This window comes from Fundulus heteroclitus, unplaced genomic scaffold (genome assembly GCF_011125445.2).
Source record: "Fundulus heteroclitus isolate FHET01 unplaced genomic scaffold, MU-UCD_Fhet_4.1 scaffold_326, whole genome shotgun sequence".
Lineage (NCBI taxonomy): Eukaryota > Metazoa > Chordata > Actinopteri > Cyprinodontiformes > Fundulidae > Fundulus > Fundulus heteroclitus.
The window spans coordinates 92,501-100,000 of record NW_023396736.1 but is presented as its reverse complement, the minus strand read 5'-3'; the positions used below and the strand labels follow the sequence as shown (position 1 = coordinate 100,000).

Below are 7,500 nucleotides of genomic sequence, written 5' to 3'. Positions count from 1 at the left end.
ATGTACTACATACCCAGCACTGTCTGACCATAAGAATTAAATCCGATGTCAACACCCACACCAAGCATTTTTTTCATATTTTCTATGGTTGCTGGATTTTTTGCTGTGTTGTAGTGATGTAATATATTCCTCATCGAAAACACGTGAGAGGAAGGAGTCATCATATTTAAAAAATAATTATTCTTCCTCATCCCCGAGAACAGCTGTTCGGCACATTGACTGTTCAGCCAGCCACATAATTCTGGGGCGAGATCGACCCTTCGCAATACATCTCTGGCATCTTTAGTATTGGCTTCATGAAATCGGTCATACAGAGCATAACGCTCTGATGACCCGGTGATAGGGTGGCCATTAAAATCAGGAACCTCCTTTTTCTGGGCTAGCCACGACAAATTGGCTTTGACTTGCCCTGAACTGGCAAGAGAAATATTTGACAGGGTGGGCTCCAGCAGTCGTCCATCGTGTGGTCTGAATGTTCCTGGCAGCCTGGTATTGGCATGTGTTGCCAACCCTCGTGCAAAGTCATAAAGTGTGATGTTGGGGAAGTGCTTCATTGATAATAAGAGGTCAATGAAGTTCCTTGGGCTTTCAGCTCTAAGGTTAAATTTCACGGCATACACCACAGCACATGGGCATGTGACTACTGCCCAGCCACCTGTCAGAGAAAACAGGACATACAATAACTGAACTCCAAGCAAATGTCTTCAACATATTCAAACTTTCAAATCACTGCATTTTAGCAACCTTACCAGAAGCACCCCAGACATGTGAAAACACCTTGTTGTATGCTGCACGGTTTTTCATCTCCGTCTGGAGTCTTATTATCAAGTCCAGACGTGACCCCTTAGGGTCAATCCCACACTGCCTGCACAAGGAACGCACAGCTTCCATCTACAATGAACATTAGCAATTTGTTTAATGCAGTAAACCAATACTACTTCACTTTTGGCCACAATGTGGTATCCTTGTTAACAGACAAACAAAAGAATTTGGGATCCATACCTTTAAATTCAGGAGCTCATCTTTAAGACGGTCCTCTGTCACAGTCAATTCCATCTTTTTATTTGCACTGTGTGGTGAATGTATCTGTGTTCCGTGTTTAGGACCTCACTTCCCCTCCTTGTGTCAGGTCCTATCCATGGAGCCCAGAACTTGTAACTTGGCCTGACAATGAAAGGATTGGCCTTGTTGCCATTAAATAAACGGAAATATAATTAGGTTGCTAACATTATTGCTAGATAAACATTGCCTAATTACATTACCAACACCCCATATGCAACTAATTGAATCAATTAGAAAATGTAATCAATTGTCTACATACTCACTTGGCATTAACCCACGGGAAATCATTTCCATGGAAACTTTATCCCAAAAGTCCTCGACATTTACATTGCCATCAAAACCCTCTGGTGGGTTATCAATGTTGCTCACTTACAACAAACAAACAAAACAATTAAATGTAATACATCTAAATCTGTACAGGCTGAACAGGTGGTGTTTCAAACAAGGGCAGCAAATCCCAGATACAATGGAATGATGAATAGACAGGCAGATACTAAGTTAGACAGACATGAGCTTACCAGGCATACTGAAGACACTCTTCTTATGAAAGTCCATCACAACAGATACTGGGTTATGGCCACATGACACACATGCATATGTGTAGTCATGATCACAAAGCGCTTCGAATGCCAGGTAGGCGTGCAGAGTTCTGTTTTTTGAGGGGTAGGTCTGGCCAGAGGTTCTCTCTAAAACCTCAATGGTTCTATTTATAGCCTGGTGGGTCTGTAAAATCAGGATAAACACAGTCAAACCAGTTAGCTTCATACAAGACACATTCAGCCAGTCTACACCAATACAGGCCAGAATGAACAGAACTGAAGTAATTGATAGTAATGAAAATAAAGAGAAGAACTGTCAGAAATGTCATCTGCGTTGGAATGGCAGACATCTCACATCCCATATCAAAACTATGGTGGGCCACCACAGTCTCATCAATATATGGAAAACACTGTGTGTGTATATACACACCCATCCTACACTCCCAAGTTAATTAGAGGATATCGAAAGAGATTATACATCCTATCTGAATACTGTTCCGAAGAAAGAGACAGAGGTGCAAGGACAGGAGTGTATGGTCATCGAAATTGTAGACACCATCTGACCACTCCTGATATCGGTACATCATCCCACATGTGTAGCACTGCTTTCTGAACAATGAAATTCCTGATGAAGGCAAATACAGGATGTTTCACAGGCGTAACCAGGCAGTTTATGCCAAATACAAATAATTACAGTGTATAAAAAATGCAATGAACCCTAAGATCAATCGATAGATGGATAGATGGATAGATACTTTATCAATCCTGACGGAAATAAATTGACAAACCTTCAATAACACCTGTCACAGTGAGGATTCTGCCCTTGGTTGTTACTAGCTCCGGTTCCCCAAGTAGAGCTGCCTCGGAACATTCAGTGCAGAATGTTTCTGCTGGGGTATACAATCTTGGGAAATGATCTGTGATTACCATATTAGTGTCTGGTACAGAGGGCATTCTCTTGTGGTGGTATATGTACTGCACCATTTTTTCTAAAACATCTCCCTCTGGTGGGTAGTGGCCTCCTTCCTCTTCCTCTTCACCTTCCACTTCTGTAGGAAAACGGTTTGGAACAAGTTCTTCCTCCACACTTCGTGTCCTCTGAAAAACTTCACGCTCAAACTGAAACATGTGCCACTTTGCAATATATTTGTGCAGGCAAGACTGCCTTGGCCTTGCACAAGGACAGTGCCAGGAATTCTGTTTTGAGTCAAAGGTAACCATAAGTCGTCCAAACCTACTGTAATACGATACAGTAGGCTCATAAATGGAAATAAACCTCTTTGTTGGGGGATTGCAAATTGAGAGTTTACATGACAGAGGTGTTCCTGCATCTGTAGCCTCCCTTTGGCGTTTCAGACATCTCGCCTTCTTGTCCTCTCCAAACCATTTCTCATTCACCATCTCCTGCAATACATCTTCAGGGAGAGAGGGGTTTTCACCTCTGAATGGTGGACAGTAAACAAGTGACTGGATGTGGTGACACTCAAAAGGTCTACAATTTGAGCGTTCAGCAAATTCTGCATTGATTTTGCAGATATCCAGCTCACATTTGGTCGGCTGTTCCTTCCCCCAAGTCCTTTTGACGACGTGGATGGGAGTGTTGGGTCCTAAAAATGACTTCACCAAAGCAAATATTCCATTTTTATAATCTATTGCCTGAGATTTCAAATGCTTACTTACTGTAATGTCTACTCCTTTGGGCTTATGTTTCCTCTGAATGTGCAGTCTCACATTTCTCCTGTTTATTGTCATAACACAATGTGGACACATGACAGATTATTTTTTCCTCCTCTTGTGTGGTGGTGCACTGGAGAGCAAAAGGGAGGCGGCAGGAGATGGTGGAGCACTGGTCGCTGCAATGCTGGAGGCCAAATGATGGGGGGAGGCAGAAGAAGAAAGGAGCATGTTGGAGGGGCTGTCATTTAAGTGTGTAGTTACCTGGTCTTTCCTGATTATTGTCTGAGTACAATACAGACAGTGCAAGTGTGCAGTTGACCTGCACTGCTGGTTGCATTTGCAAATGTCATACTCTGTAAAACAGAAACAAAACCACTTATCAATAATTCATAGAATTGTAGTAGTTGTACATAGTTGTGGTGTAAAACAAACTACATCCATGTCTGCAACCCTACCTGCATGATGCACAGCATGTTTAAGGTGATTATCAATATGATTAGATAATTTGTAGTTATTCTCTGTAGAGAATTTGCAGCAGGGGCATTTGAATATACCATCCTTGAGGTACTGCTGAATGGCTGGACAGTCTTTAAAGTGTGTTGGATGCTGAAAAACATGATCAAATCATGCATTATGCATTAATCATCAGAGTGGTAAAACTTGTTCCCCGCTCCGCCAGCAGTCATCCGCGCAAAAATTGTCCCCCTCCCGCTCCGCCAGCAGTCATCCGCGCAAAACTTGTCCCCCCCCCCCCCCCCCCCGCAGTTATCCGCGCAAAACTTGTCATCCACACAAAACTTGCCCCCCCGCTCCGCCAGCAGTCATCCGCGCAAAACTTGTCCCCCCCCCCCCCCCCCCCCCCCCGCAGTTATCCGCGCAAAACTTACTTGTCATCCGCGCAAAACTTGTCCCCCCCGCTCAGTTAGCAGTTTTCCGCGCAAAAGTTGCCCCCGCCCCCTGCTCCGTTAGCAGTTATCCCCCCCGCTCCGTTAGCAGTTATCCGTGCAAAACTTGTCATCTGCGCAAAACTTGTTGGATATTGCATAAACCCAATTTTACAACAAACATCTATAACTAAAACTAAACAGGGCCTAGCGCTAGCTAACATTAAATTGATGGTAGCCTACAAAACTACTACCTTATCATGCAAAAAGCTAATGAAAACAATAAACTAGATCGTCACATCAAATATAATATATTTCATGCAGCAGGGTCAACAAAGTAATATCGTTAGGCCTATGAACATAAAATTATGTATTTTTCACTTACCGACATCGTTCGTTTTCCGATTTGCTATGGGCCGTAAAGTTTTGATTGTGCCTAAAAAGCTCATGGTCATCAAAATGGCCGACTTGGATGGGCAGAGTTGGATATCCAAAAGGCGCTGCAGCGAAAGGCTTCTCACCGCCATAGCCACCGTTCAACCCTAAGAGGGCAATACTAAGACGGTTTTCAGACATATATCGCAGAACAAAACATGTTCACATGTTTAGGAAGCAAAGTAGAAAAGTAGCATCTTTAGGCTCAGTTTGTACAGTTTATCTGCAAAACAAAGTTGGTTTTGGGGTGAGTACAGTTTAAGGGAGATGGATACAAGTTTAACTCTTTCAACTTCCAACCTTCAACTGTACTGTTTGCCAACTGGCTGCCAGGTCTGGTTAGCATTAGCAAACATTTAAGTTAACCTGTCCAGAAGAAAAGGGGCGACCTGCGCATGTCTTCTGAGCTTCCTTAAGTTGGCACCTGGGTGCGATTTGATGGGGGGGGATTTTCCCCCCCTCTGGTTGTGATGTCCCCCCCCCCCCCTCTGGTCATTCATGTTTAGGATCATTTAACAGTGCATTTCCACCAACAGACGTATCATTTCTCTTCTTCTACACTTGTGGGGCTGTCACTCAAGGAGCCCTACAAGTGTAGCGAAATAACCAATCGTATACTGTTGCTAGGGAAGATTTATAAATATTTGGCCAATCGGCATTGCCAAAATGAATGGGTTTGGGGCTCCTGGAGAAGTAGCCCTAGCTGCACAGTGATAGGTGCACTTCACGCGTGACGTCACGAGCTACATCTGCGCTAATAATATACGTACATGTACAATGTATGCAAACCCTCTGGTATGAGTCTGTGAAAAGGATTAATAAGACAAAAACACCAAAATAATCCTTAGTGAACAATGTTTTTTTTATTAATTAAATGCTTATTGTGGAATCGTAGTAATTTTCCAACTTTTAATTTAAATGCATGTACTGGGTTAGGCAGGGAAATCCATTGGCCAGCCCCACCAAGATTTTTTTTCACCAGCCGCCACTGCTGGGGGGGATACATTCCTCCCCCTCTGTAGTATTAATAAGTAGTATTATCAGGGGTTTAATGTTCTCCGTCGCTGTGAGGGACTTTCGTCATTTGGAAAATGAGCGCAAAATGTTCCGTGTAGACTTTTTATTCAAAATTTTAAACAGAAGCTGCGCTCAACCAATGAAATCTGGCAGAGCCAGGACATTAGCCAATCAGAAGGAGAGTAGGGCGGGTCTTTGCAAAGCGGAAATCTACCAGTTTGAGGTTTATCGGTGTTCAATCATTTTAACTTTTGGAAGAACATCTCAAACTGACCACAGATGCATGAATGAAAGTAGTGGTGGTCCAACCTTTTCTTTGGATTTATGCAAACCACCAGGTCAGAAAGTTCAGCGGATAGAACAGCTGACAACAACTTCCCTCGGTAAGTGTGTCTAAACTAAAAGAGTAATGCTCTAGCTCGGCTTAACATGACGTGCTTTTTTTTTTTAAGAAGGAGGGTCGGAATGTGAAACGATGTCCCGGTTTGACTGGGTCTGATTCGGAAAAAGTAAAAAAAAAATCATAAATATTATTCCACCTGCGCTTTTTTTGTAACAAAGAAGGTCGTGGAGGGGCTATTGACCATCTCCAGCAGTCAATGAGCGAGATGTGGGGACACAGAGTATATAGGATTAATTTATATTGAATGTGACAGTGGAGTTAATGTACAGGTGTGAAGAAGATGATGTAATGATGCAAGCTGCTGTTTTTTGAATTAGCTGCAGTTTATGGGGGGTTTTGAAATTGTAAAGTGGAAAGGTGAGTGGACCGTGGACCAGTTTGGCAAAAGTGCGAAGGAAGAACTTGCTTGATGCGGCAAATATGAAAGTTAACTAGGTGATGTTGTGGATGTGGAAAGTGAAGGAGATCATGGAGAGGGCTGTCCAGGATGGCGACAAGGCTCTGAAGCTGGAAGGTGGAGAGATACAGGAATTGTCAATGGAACCAACAGATTTGGTTAAAGTGGACTTTGGACAATAAGCTAATGAGGTTACTAAGGTGGCATGACGGCCATGGCCCCGGGAATATATGGGCTGACTAGAAACATTTTTCAGTCAAATTGATTATTTTTGCTTTAACCCCTGAATATTATGGATTTATATTAATACATGTCTTGTGTCCTTCACATTTGTAAAATAATTTTGTTGTTTGTTTTTAAACGGTATTATTTTGTTTTCTGCTCAAAGCGGTCTAAGTAAACTAATACCCACTCCCGAGTCCCGACAGTAGATAGTCAAGTTTAAAAACAATAGTCAAACCTACAGGATCTAGCTAGCTAACCATTTATTAATAACACTTTTATTCATTAATACAACTTTTGAAATTAACCCCCCCCCCCCTCTGGTTTGTTGGCACCAACACTGGTTTTGCCTCGTTTTTTGGTCCGCTTGAATCTCAGAAATGTATCACTGAGAAGAAGCCATGTCTTAGCACTATCACAGAGCTACTATGATCTGGCAACAACTGAGCTCGTCTCACGTGACATCAACCTACTAGTCCTGTTGGCGCAAAATAATTTCATATCGACATTGGCATCATAAACAGAAGTAAATATTTATACATTTTGGAAGCTGTTAAATTTATTAAATTTATATAGTGTATCTTTATTTGTCTTATAAAATTAATACTTTTATTCTGCACCACTCTACACTTTCTGTGGGTGTTTTGTTTTTTAAAAAGGAATCGTTATGATGAAAAAGTTGTTTGACCTTTAAACAATAAAAAGATTAGGTAAACTTGTGGTGTTTGTGTGTAAATGGAACGCCTCCAATGCAACCCTTTTGTCTTATTCTTGTTCCACCTGTAGGGAGGGAGTCCAATAGTATTAACTGCTACAAAATAAAACTATTGGTCCTCTAAAGATTGTTTGCATCAGTAGCAACCT

At 42.1% G+C, this 7,500-nt stretch overlaps 1 protein-coding gene across 3 annotated transcripts in view; it reads left to right on the top strand.

Annotated features, from left to right (window-relative positions):
* The window catches only part of LOC105924004 (transcription initiation factor TFIID subunit 4B-like), an 89,103-nt gene that overhangs the window by 17,239 nt on the left and 64,364 nt on the right, over positions 1-7,500 (top strand). The gene's annotated exons all lie outside the window — the stretch shown is intronic.